The sequence below is a fragment of the Triticum aestivum genome, chromosome 7A, assembly GCF_018294505.1.
Source record: "Triticum aestivum cultivar Chinese Spring chromosome 7A, IWGSC CS RefSeq v2.1, whole genome shotgun sequence".
Lineage (NCBI taxonomy): Eukaryota > Viridiplantae > Streptophyta > Magnoliopsida > Poales > Poaceae > Triticum > Triticum aestivum.
The window spans coordinates 206,864,090-206,877,376 of record NC_057812.1 but is presented as its reverse complement, the minus strand read 5'-3'; the positions used below and the strand labels follow the sequence as shown (position 1 = coordinate 206,877,376).

Below are 13,287 nucleotides of genomic sequence, written 5' to 3'. Positions count from 1 at the left end.
ACCCTTTCAATAGGGGATAGGTGAACCACGTTAACGTGGAGGAGGTTGAAGAGCAGCCGGATGGAGTAATCGGTAAGTTTTTGGTTAAGTCATTTACTGCAATCGTTCTTTTCGATACTGGTGCATCGCATTCATACATATCAAGGGAATTCGTGGATAAGTATAACCTGCCCACTAAGGTTCTTAGAACACCTATGTTAGTAAGCTCACCAGGAGCGGAGTATATGGCTAGTAAGGGATGTTTTCAAGTGCCATTGAGTATAGGTAGGCATGTGTTTCCCTTGGATTTAATCATTTTGGAATCACAAGGTTTGGATGTAATTCTGGGTATGGATTGGCTATCGATGTATGGAGGGAACATCGATTGCACCAGTAAGTCAATTTTGCTTACCACCCCAGAAGGGAGAAGGATCAAGTATGTATCCCGGCATGTGCCTAAAAGGACTCAAGTAAATTCGTTAACAGGAGTTGTGCAGGAGGAAGTACCATTAGTGAATGATTTCCCTGATGTGTTTCCAGAGGAGTTGCCAGGCATTGCCACCGGATAGAGATATTGAGTTTTTGATTGAGCTTTCGCCAGGCACAGGGCCAATATCTAAGAGACCATATAGGATGCCCTCAAAGGATTTGGGAGAGATTAAGAAGCAGATTAAGGAGTTACTGGATAAAGGATATATCCACCCAAGTTCTTCGCCTTGGGGATCGCCAGTACTTCTAGTGGAGAAGAAGGATGAATCATTAAGGATGGTTGTTGATTATCGAGGATTGAATGAAGTAACCATCAAGAACAAGTACCCACTACCGATGGTCAATGATTTGTTTGATCGATTGCAAGGAGATAAGGTATTTTCCAAGATCGATCTGCGATCAGGATACCATCAGTTGAAGATTCGAGAACAGGATATACCTAAGACGGCTTTTACCACTAGGTATGGGTTGTACGAGTATACCGTTATGTCATTTGGTCTGACTAACGCACCTGCATATTTTATGAACATGATGAACAAAGTATTTATGGAGTTTTTGGATAAGTTCGTCGTAGTGTTCATTGATGATATCCTGGTTTACTCGAAAAATGAAGAGGAGCATAAGGAGCATTTGCGTTTGCTACTTGGTAAACTCAGAGAACATCGGTTATATGCCAAGTTTAGCAAATGTGAATTTTGGTTGAAGGAAGTTGGATTTCTCGGACACGTTATATCCGGAGAAGGTATAGAAGTAGATCCCACTAAGGTTGACATTGTGACAAATTGGGAAGCGCCAACAATAGTTGGAGAGATCCGAAGTTTTCTTGGACTTGTAGGATACTACCGGAGATTCATTGAAAATTTCTCGAAGATTGCGAAGCCTATGACGGAGTTGTTGAAGAAGGATACCAAGTTCATATGGACCGAGGAATGTGAGGCCAGTTTCCAGGAGTTGAAGAAACGTTTGGTTACATCACCAGTGTGGATTTTGCCAAATCAGACCAAGGATTATGAGGTGTATTGCGACGCTTCACGTCGAGGACTTGGAGCAGTGCTTATGCAGGAAGGAAGAGTTGTTTCATATGCCTCACGACAGCTTAAGCCTCATGAGTTAAATTATGCCACGCATGATTTGGAGTTAGCAACCGTAGTGCATGCATTGAAGACTTGGAGACACTTTCTCATTGGAAATCATTGTGAGGTGTACACGGATCACAAGAGTTTGAAGTATATTTTCACGCAGAAGGAGTTGAATCTCAGGCAAAGGAGATGGTTGGAGCTCATCAAGGATTATGATATGAGATTGCATTATCACCCCGGAAAGGCTAACGTAGTAGCCAATGCGCTGAGCCGTAAAAGTCATGTCAACACCCTAATGATGGGAGATTTACCAAGGGAGTTAGCCAAAAATCTTCATGAGCTATGTTGGAGATAGTCCCGAGAGGCTATGTAGCAGCATTGGAGATTCAGTCTACTTTGATGGATAAGATCAGAAAAGCTCAAAGGACTGACAAGGAGATTGCTTCTATTAAGGAGAAAATGAGCAAAGAAAAAGCTAAAGGATTTCGTGAGGATGAGCACGATACCTTATGGTTTGAAGACCGTGTTTATGTGCCTAATGATTTGGAGATCAAGAAGTTGATTCTGCAAGAGGCCCATGATTCACCATATTCGATTCACCCAGGAAATACCAAAATGTATTTGGATTTGAAGGATACTTTCTGGTGGACCGGAATGAAGAAGGATATTGCGGAGTATGTAGCAGTTTGTGATGTATGTCAGAGAGTAAAGGCAGAGCATCAGAAGCCAGCGGGATTGCTACAGCCATTGTCGATACCCGAATGGAAGTGGGATAAGTTAGGCATGGATTTTATTACAGGATTGCCCAGAACTCGTTTAGGCTATGACTCGATTTGGGTTGTAGTCGATCGTTTGACAAAAGTAGCTCATTTCATTCCAGTGAAGACTACCTACACTAGTGCTAAGTTGGCAAAGATATATATGACCAGGATCGTATGTCTGCATGGAGTTCCAAGGAGCATTGTATCAGATAGAGGAACCCAGTTTACCTCAAAGTTCTGGAATCAGTTGCATGAAACTTTGGGTACCAGGCTAGAGTTCAGTACAGCTTTCCATCCACAGACAGATGGACAAATCGAGAGAGTCAATCAGATTTTGGAGGATATGCTGAGAGTTTGTGCGCTAGATTACGGATCTAGTTGGGACGAGAATTTGCCATATGCAGAGTTCTCTTATAACAACAGTTATCAATCCAGTTTGAAGATGGCCCCTTTTGAAGCCTTGTACGGAAGGAGGTGCAGGACCCCATTACCGTGGGATGAAGTTGGAGACCGCCAGTTGTTTGGACCGGATCTGATTAAGGAGTCTGAACAGAAAGTGAGATTGATTCGCGATAAGCTCAAGGTATCCCAGTACAGGCAGAAGAGCTATGTAGATTCTAAACGCAAGGAGACAGTTTACGAAGTCGGAGACCGAGTTTATCTTCGAGTATCTCCACTTCGAGGAGTTAAGCGCTTTGGAGTTAAGGAAAAGTTAGCGCCATGTTTTGTAGGACCATACAAGGTTTTGGAGCGTATGGGAGAAGTAGCTTATAAGTTGGAATTGCCCAAATGATTGTCAGGAGTTCACAACGTGTTCCATGTTTCACAGTTGAAGAAGTACCACACAGAGATGGCTGATATACCGCTGAGAGATACAGTACCGCTGGAAGCGATTCAGTTGGACAATGATTTGACCTACGAGGAGAAACCAGTTAAGATTCTTGATTATGCCAGCCGAGTCACCATTTATCAAGTTTTGCAAAGTTCATAGGAGCCACCACACGGAGGATGAAGCCACCTGGGAACGAGAGGAAGAATTGCTGAAATACCACCCTCACCTATTTTCTAGCCAACCCGAATCTCGAGGGCGAGATTCATCTTAAGGGGGGTAGGTTTGTAACATCCCAAATTTCCAATTTGGAATGTTATACAATAGATCATCTTTGCATATCATATTTATTTGCATTTTGGTTGATCCTAGAAATTCTACGCAACTCAAGGACCCTTGGAGAGAGTTGGGGATTTCGTTATTTTCATATTTGAGTTTTCTCAAATTTTGAAAATAGGATCATTTGATTTTATTTATTTTATCTTTAATTATTTTTATTATAAAAATATGAGAGAGGGAATAAAATGACTTTCCCAGAATAAAGAAATATTGAGGATTTAATAATAAAATCAAATAAGATTTTATTCTGGTTTTATTTGCTATTTTTTTAATTTAGGAAAAATGTGCGTTTTTCAAAATTGCATTTAGGCCCCAAATAAATGTTCATCCTGTGCGTCTTGATTTTAGAAGCCGGGGAAAATTTATTTTGAGATTTTTGGAGTCTGTTTAGTATTCCTTTTGTTTGTTTTTCTGCGCGTAATAATTAAAAAAAATCCGAACCGACCTACGGGCCGTGTCCGGCCAGGACTCCCTGGCCGAGGCCTTTTTATAGCGCGACCCCGGGGCCCGACCAGCCCAAAGCCGCCACCGCCCCAGCCGCCGCCGCCGACGAGGTCGATCTCGCCGCAGCCGGTTTTTTTAAAAAACCGTTGGTTTTCGCCAGTTTTCGTTCGGTTTTTTTAGATCCATTTTTTTAGATAGATCGGTTTTTTTCCGGTTTAGTTTAATTAGCGAGTGTTCACTCGTTCGTTCGTTTTAATGAACGCGTTCATCGTTTAGATCCAGATAACGAACGTTCGTTCCTTAATCTGTTCGTCGTTTTTCTTTTTTCTCGGATTTATTCCGCGAGTTTTCTTATCGAGATTTCTGATCCGGTGTTCGTTCTAGTATAACTTTTTGCTCGTTTATCGGAATCAGGCGATTCAAGCGCCTGGAGTTTCCTCTCAAAACCCTCTTTCCGTTTAACCAACTCAAACCAGTTTTTGCCTCTATAAAATTTGACCTAGATACAGAATAGTAAACGGAGCCTCTTTCTTTTGTCGTTTGTCTTTCGATGCTTCGTTCGGTTTGATTCTTTTTGCCAACCGGAGTTCTTAAGTTGAACTTTCTGGTTAGATCTCTTATTTGAGTTTTACCTGTGCATTAGTTGAGTACTTATTGTATGCTTGTTTGTTTGCGATAGAGTATCCGGAGTGCGCCGCTTGCTACTTCGAATCGCTAGGTTTTGCGGATCATCAGCAAGGCAAGTAACACTTTGATCATACTTCGTATTACCCAGTTTTTATTGCATTAGATCAATCCTCACACATTGCATGATTATGATCTAATTAAATTGTGGGTTTGGGAAGTAGATGAGGTAGTATATATTACCTGTTATTATCGAACCCTTGGGAGTTACTTCTACATTTGCTTATTATGCCATGCTATGCTAGTAGACGTGGATTGGGTGAGTGTATCCATGATAGATGTGAGTTTGTTAAATTAATGGTTTATCTAAGGTGATAACTTAAATATACATCTGGGTGGATTGAGGCACCTGGGTATTCCAGCGATTGCCTGTTTTTCTTTTGGACCGCCACCCAGGCTCAAAGGGATCATGAGATTATTCATACTAGAAACTTCCGTGTGCAGCCACAAGCTACTATGGGCTCTAGCATAGTTGATTAAGTTGTGCGAACTCTTACAGTGGTAGACTAGCGGGTGTAGGGGAAAGTAGGTGTAACGGTCTACCCGATCGTAAGGTGCTAGCACTTCTGAAATACTATGTCTCGGTCATCCGTTTCTCAAACACCATGTAGTGCGAGAATCCCAACGGAGGAGATCGAGTCTTGTGGGGAAAAGTGCGCAAACCTCTGCAAAGTGTATAAACTAATTATGGCTAGCCGTGTCCCCGGTTATGAACAACTTGAGTATCTAGTACTTGGATTATCATGTGAATCTCATCATGTTACTCTAATTAATTGTTGGGTTTTAATGATGATGTTTAATTGGGATTGAGAGGGTGTCTACACTCTCAATGTTTAACAACCATCATGATAGTTAAATAAAATGTATTCCTTTGCAGTAGGGAAAAATTGGCTTTACGCAAAACTGTAACCATAGAGTTTTCCACCAGCCAAATATGCATGTAGTATAGCCCTATTCTTTCATTGCTCTCTATGTGTTACATTGCCAGCATATTCCATGTGCTGACCCGTTTCAGGCTGCAACGTTCATGTTGCAGACTTTTCAGACGACGAGTAAGGTGCCTTTAGGTCGTGGTTCTATACTCAGTGATGCTGTTGGAGTTGATGGATTCACTTATCTTCCAAGCCTTCCGCTGTTATGGTTATTAGATGGCCTTAAGCCATATTTATTGTAATAAGTTCTCTTTTGAGACAGTCAATGTAATAAGTGTGTGATTACTACTCTATTATAAATCCTTCAAGTACTGTGTGGTGTCAGCATTACTGATCCAGGGATGACACCGGAGCACAGAGATTGGACCGTTTGAGATATAGTCACTACATCGCTAAAGAGGAGTCCCTCGTCAATCACCCCGCTCTCTGCACTGATCCCCTCCCCCGTATTCATTTTGATCCATCGCCACCATCAAGGGAGACGAGGTGTGCACCGTCCCTGACGCCCCCGAGCCAAGAAGGCAGATCCGATATCTCATGAGCCATTGTCACATTGTAACATGCAGTTTAATGTTAAGCATTACCACGAAACAAAAATATCATGTCTATTGTTGGGCATGCGACTGATGCGCCACCATGTTCGTTATTAACTCTTGACACAATCAACCAACGCATTTACCCTTGTATCCTAACCAAAAAATTATACGACTTTATATAAAAAATATGAACTGCTCGCTCATGTAATTTACCTCATGTGTGTTCGCTCACATGGTCAACATATAGCATCACCAACTGGGTCTTTAATGTATTGGTAATAAATGAAAATAATAGCTAAGGTAATTATGATATAGCATTTCTAGCTGACTCGGCACGATCCAAGGTCCACAAAAAATTTAGTGCGGAAAATCACAAATAGGAAAAAGACCAGATTATTAATATACAACTTTTTCACGGAGAATGTGCTTTATCATATATTACATGGTAGCCCACCGTTTATCGGCCACAATGATTAACTACTCTGTACTAACCCACCTACCCTTGAGTAGCCCGGCTTGCTGCCATGTCCTCCCTTCGGTCAAAATTTTCTTGTGATCGTAAGCACAGAAAGTGTTGCTCCGCCAAAGACAATGGCATTGCGGTATTTACAAAGTTCTGAGTGATTAGCGAGAGAATGGTCCTCGTTTCATTTTGCAAAAAATAAAAAGAATGGCCCTCGTTTCATTCACCTTTTGACCTCCACATCTTTTGGAGTCACACCATGACACTAAGTTATCATCAACAGTGGGAGCTTGGTCCGGATTTCCAATAGCCGACCACACCATGTGCCACACCGATCGACCATCGTGTGAAGATGCATTCGATGAGTAGATGGTTAATGGTCTCGTCGGCTTTGTAGAAGGGGCATGTGTCATGGTGGGCAAGCCTCTCTTGGTGAGTCGAACGGACGTCCAACAACGGTTCCACATGGCTAGCCAAGTGAAGAATTGACATTGAAGGGCGGCCTTCGAGTTCCATGTGACGTCCGCGTATGGTACCACATCGCTTCCTCCGAATTCCTTGCCAGGCAATACTTGGGCGCTGGACTTGGGACCAGTCATTGGTTTTCCATGCCTGAAACAGTTTTGGATGGTATGGCCACGGATTGCTGATGTTTAGCTCACGAAAGGAGCAGAGGACCCCATAAGATGGGCGTGGAAGAGTAGTGGCATGTTCTCCGTTTGCCCTACATATGCCTCAAAATTCGGAGAACATCACAGCAGAGGTCCTGGTGGCATGTTCTCCGTTTGCCCTACATATTCTCCTTAAAGGTCCTGGTGGCTCGAATGCGTGGGCGTACGCGGTCGTAGACAAGTATACTTGTGAACCACAAAGGTGTCTGACAATTTTAGTAATCAAGAGATTTACTGCTTCTCAGTAAAAAATTGTACATTTTCTTTCTTACGATATACAAGTTAAAGTGTTTGGCCGAATACTGAGCTAAATATGCACAAAAAATATGGACCACCATCAAGGAATATTTTACGTGGGCGATGAGCTCGCTAGGACCTGCACAAAAAATATGGCTTTGACCAACATCAGTATAATCATTGGTCATCCTCCCCAGCCTACTTTGAGCTTGCTCAAACCTGCATGGCCGTTTGATTAAAAAAGACTATTTGTTTACTAATCCCTATGTGAACTCTAGATATAAACAAACTAAGTGTATGGAGCAATTAGATGGCAGAGAAATTAGCATTGTTACAGTAGGCCAAGTGAGTAAGGATGAATATTCTCCAGTGATGGAAGGCAAGGATGAACATTCTCCGGTGCAGACACAAGTGAAACAGAAACGAAAGGAAAATAATTTTTTGTCATTGTTAAATATGGACTGAAAAGGCACAATTGCACTGATATTCTGATTCTTGTACAATGGTATAGCAATCTAGAAGAAGAAATAGAATTTTGCCTACTGCTCCGGCTGTCACATGCAAGTAGTAAGAACAAGGTGTATAACAAAACAATTGGTGGGAAACATAATGGAGCAAGAACAAACCTTGATTTTTCATGACCCCATATTCCTTAGCGCAACAAAGGCACTGTCATATCTCTTATAACCTTTGACCGAATAAGCTCTTGACAAACACAAGCTGAATATAAAGACCAAATGACTAGACAGGAAAATAGAGCATACACCTATGAAACAATGGTGCAAGAGCCAAAGTTGAAAGGTTGCAGCTGCTGCCCAGTGGAGCAGACATACCAATTCACTGGATAAATTTTGTTAAAGAAACATGGTGAACCTTTAAAACAAATTGAATTTAAAGGATATCAGTTACAGAAATAAAGTAAACACTATAAAATTGTGAAAGATCATTGGCAAGTCATTCGAAGGAAGGAAGTTAGAAACGGAAATATTGTCCAATCAGCCACAAAAAATAGTTGGAAATAACAAATAATGATTTGTAATTTTGGTTTTCACGCAGAGGTAGTGAGAACTGAGAAGCATACCTAATTGTTTTTTTATCAAAGCACGGATGCACCAACACGTCAAGGATTTGAATGTTAGCATTGTTCCAGAATCCAGACTAATTGGCATCATCCCCTTATTGACCATCCAGGGAACCCTCTTACTGGCTTTAGGAGTCAAATTAGCTCCATGCCGCCTGATATGAGTTATTGAACCAGACCCAAATAAAAACATGTGTTTGCAAGACACAATTAGCTTTACCTCAAATTGAAAAAATAATCAAACATTACAGTTTCCTTACAAAAAAATCTAGTGACAACAGAAACTGAATTAGGAATGAGCTTAGCTGGGGCATCGATGCGCTAAAGAGATCATTCATGACAAACAAATTGGGTGCAGAAAAACATGAGGATTGGTAAGCACATCGGCGTCTTCCGAATGATGCTTAAGCGGACGACAACATCTCCTCGGCAGCACTGGTTGCGGCATCTTGCCTGATGGTGTGAGGAGGCCCTAAAGAGGCGTCTCCTATATACAACGATGCAAGCCAGCACCAACACTTATAAATTCTATGTAAGCAAGACCAAGTTGCAAATCAGCCATTCAACCAGGTTGCAGAGTCACCACGCAAGCCTGGCACAAACGCTTGTTTAATCAAGGACTGAACTACAATCCTCGAAGCAAAACCAGGATGCAAATTCAAATGTGAAAACATATAATAAGAAATTATATTTGCTAAATCTACAAGCATCTGTAACATTGCGGACAAAGCAGAAGTTGGTGCAAACAATTGAAATCAACACTTACGAGGAGGAGGGAGGGTTTTGAGAGACGATTTGTTCAATGGTCACGCTGGCCAGGCAGGCCATGGATCTTCCAGCAGGCTAGCATGGCTGCACAAAGGAGTCGGGTCCAACGCTTCCGCGTCTCCTCCAGCAGCAGCTCCAGCCGCGTCCCTTCTGACCAGGGGCCTCCACATCGGTGCCCAACTCGAGTAGCGCACGCACGACTGCCACAAGGCCGTCCCCGCCATGACGTGCAACAGCGTTAGCCCGCCGGCGATGGCTCGCTTCTGCGTCCAAAGGCAGGAAAACATATACTTCCATCACACAGTATATAACAAATATAGCATTGCAAAAAGCAACAAAATATTCCATTCTGCAAAATAAGAGGGAATTGAACTTGACATGAGAGAGAGAGAGAGAGACATGTAAGATCATCAGTATTCAGTAGTACCTCATCAGGTAATCCATAACCTCGTCTGCCTCGGTGACCTGCGAGCCAAGATCATTGGTCAGAGAGAGAGAGAGAGAGAGAGATCTATAACAAGTACACAAAAACTTGTAACCAAGCACAAATATAAAAGAAAACAAACTGCACAGAAAATGGCCAGTGGAGAACAGATAGAAAACAAAAGCTATTACTGATAGTACCCTCGTAGCAATTTTTTCGCATAATAATGTCTACAAAAAAAGCCATATCTGTAAAGCGTAGTAAAAAAATACCATATCCAGAGGACCAAAATCTATAAGTGTGCTCACATATAGCAATATGTCAACTTAGTCGCAAAGAATAACTACGGATCAAATCGACCTCAAACTTTATCTCACCGTGAACACCATATATAACATGGAGGCCCTAGCCATTGGGAAGGTATCTAATGGGACATGGGGAACCACCAAATCGAACAGAGCAACACAAAAAATAGAAATCAGCCATGAGGAAAGGGGAGTAAGCTTACCTAAGTCATGGGATCAACAGGTCGAGGAGGGTGTCACCGTGCCAGCGCCCTCCATGGGGATAATCTTGCACACGATGTCACCTCAAGCAATGGATTGCCACCAGCAATACTGAAGCACTTGTTCATGCCTTCGGTTATGAGATATGCTGTTAGCTGAGATACAAATCACAAATAGGTGAGCTCACAATCTAAATAATATAATCTTATCCAAGAAAATAGTCATCAGCAGCAAAGCTTTATTTATTATTTACTAAGAAAGAAAACTTACAAATTACAGCCCAAACAGAAAAAGAAATGGTTCAGAATAACCAGAGGTCAAGGTACTTACAGTGAGTGGAGCACGGCGAGCTAGGCGTTGTTCCGGAGAGATTATCTGGGTTGGTAATTTTGATTTGCAATTGAGTTGGAGCTTCAATCGAGGGGCTTTTGGCATAGAAGAAGGGCGAGCTGTACATGGCAGCAAGCTGCGGCAGTTCTCTGACCTCGCAAACCGCGGTTGTTGCTCCGTTCTGCTGTTTGTGTTGGATGACAAAGGGGCGAAGACACGGACGTGGTGGGCATGGACTGCAGCACAAATTCAACAGCCAACAACGACGGGACCACATCTCTGAAGTAAAACAAATTCAGAAGGTCAGGTTGCAACTCAACAAAAGTGAACATAGGAGCAAATGGTCACATATATGCACATCAAGCATGCACCATCATAACTAGGATTAACCCAAAATCAAATGTCTCAAGCTTTTGGTACCTCAAAATCGACAACATTAGAGATAGAGATGTTTCCATTTGCATATGTGAAAACCAAAGGACTTTATAAACAACCTAGCTAGACCAATGTTTCCCTGGAAATCAAGGTACCAACAAAACAGGGAAAATCCAAAAAATCACCTTTATCTCTCACAGATCACCTACTTATTATCCAATAACGCCTATCAAAAGGGGCACACCAAAGCACCAAAGCATCTTCATGGGTACTCCTCATTATCATATGATTACTCATCCAACAACATCAATGAAAAGGGGCACACCAAAGCATCAAAGCATCTCCAGGGGTACTCCTAATTATCATGTGACATCAAGACTAAACTTCTCCTTGACAACGAAGGCATACTTTAGAAAAAAAAACTTTTCTAGATCTAATACTCCCAGAAATGTAGGGAAAGGCTGCGTACTATAGACCCAAAGTGGTCGGACCCTTCCCTGGACCCTGCGCAAGCGGGAGCTACATGCACCAGGTTGCCCTTTTTTTTAATACTCCCATGGACACTTGGACAACAAACTAACCAAATAAGATAGCTCAAAAGAGCCCCTTCATTGGAACCTAGCTAGAGTAGCAAACGAATAAGAAGCCCCAGCTCCTTTAGAAAAACCTAACCTTCCTGCATGCAAAAAGGAACAAAACCACCAGGGTTCCATCCACAGAGAAATATCAATCGCAGGGCCTACCAACGTCCACCCAAGAAATAAAAGGCATAGATCCACACCCAACTAAAAACAAGCACAAGTAGTCTTCCTAATTCTTTTCATCTGCTAAATCAACATAGAAGAGCAATATGAGCTTCCTGCATGCAACTCTGGAGGACTGCATATGCACCTTGGGTTCCAACCCCGCCTACAAACGAACAGATCGACATATCAAATCTTGCGCAGATAAGTGGAGATGGCACTCACCGCTCACTTTGCACAGCGGATCGGGGGCTTCTCCCCTCGGGTCGTTCTTCCCGGAGGTGCATGAACGCGAGGATGTCGGCCCATTGCTCCTCCAGCCAATGACGACGCCTCCAGCCGCTGCTCCTCTCGGTGATGGCCATGCAATGGAGGAGCGGCGGGGGTCTCCTGCCAATATGTGGTGGTGGAGGCAGCCAGAGCTGACCGGGGGCGGAGACCTCTCTCTCGTGAGGGCCGGCGGCGAGTCAGGCTCCTCCTGTTGAGCACCGAGGGGCGGGAGGAGGAGACGATGCGACGGGTGTGAGGCCGAGGATGGGGAGCAGGGCGAGCGGCGGCGACGCGGCGGGGGACGACATAGGCGAGCAGCGGCGGCGCGGCGTGGGAGGACAGGTGCGCGGCGGGGGAGGACAGGTGCGTGGCGAGGGCGCGGCGGGGAGGGGAGCTCCTGGCCTTGGACGATGGGAGGAGGGAGGCCGAGACCCACCTGTCGTGTGGCCGCCTACCGATGTGCATGGCTGCCCAGGGGGTGGTGGCGCCGTGGCGACCGGCTGGGGAGGGAGGGGGTGGTGGCCAGCTGGTAGATCGATGGGCGTGGATCTGGGCGCTCCCTCTCCCTTCCCTTCCCTTCCCTTCCCTTGCCGGCGGCGGCGCAGCGGGGCGAGGAGATCGCCAGCGGCGGGGTTGGATTGGGGTGCGGCGGCGGCTGCGACTGGAGACGAGGTAGGGCTCGCGAGGGATTGGTTCTGTCCCGAAACCAGCGGAGGGAAGGTGGTGGACGGAACCAAAAAAAACCTATGAAAAAAACCCGGACGAAAGTGATGGGACGAAAATTGACCGGCGGAGACTACCAACTGCTCCATTAGGAGTAGAGATCTCAATCCGTTCACGTCCCGCGCCCGCACAGGGATCCCTCATAATCACGCAAGGCACGAAAAACGAAATCACTAGCCCTCACACGCAACCATCTCTTGTAATCACGCGCCCTTAGATAAACTTCAAAAAGGAAATTACTCATCCCCGCGGTCCCTCCCTGCCGCCCAGGGTGCAGAAGCCGCCGCGCCGCCGCGCGACAAGGGACAGGAGCGTCTGTGACCTCGGCATCATGGCGTGTCGTCCGCAGCATGCCGCACGCCACGCCGCCGAGGGAGCAGGAGCCACCGTCGCCCGTCACCGCGTCCTCCGCCTCCCTCACTTCGTCGCCGCAAGCTGCCTCACCGACTGGATCCACTCGATCTGGACAAGCCGCTACCACATCCCTCAAGGGAATTGGACTGCGTGTAATCCGCCTCCGCCACACCCCACTCCTCGCATGGCGTCCACTGCCTGGAAGCGACCACCGCCGGTCCACTCCATGCGCGGATGCGCCAACCTTAACACTATCTCCATCCATTGACG

The 13,287-nt window shown here is 44.6% G+C and overlaps 1 long non-coding RNA gene across 3 annotated transcripts; it reads right to left on the bottom strand.

Annotated features, from left to right (window-relative positions):
* Positions 1–7,413: 7,413 nt before the first annotated feature.
* LOC123151020 (uncharacterized) lies at positions 7,414–12,634 on the bottom strand. 3 transcript variants are annotated; one of them, XR_006475457.1, is made up of 6 exons: positions 11,896–12,634; positions 10,553–10,831; positions 10,225–10,377; positions 9,720–9,757; positions 9,291–9,555; positions 7,414–9,116 (listed from the first exon to the last, which is right to left on the bottom strand). It is a non-coding gene; the product is annotated as an uncharacterized lncRNA (long non-coding RNA). The 3 variants fall into 3 exon arrangements; XR_006475455.1 differs by having other exon boundaries at positions 7,414–8,679; XR_006475456.1 differs by having other exon boundaries at positions 7,414–9,555.
* Positions 12,635–13,287: the final 653 nt, after the last annotated feature.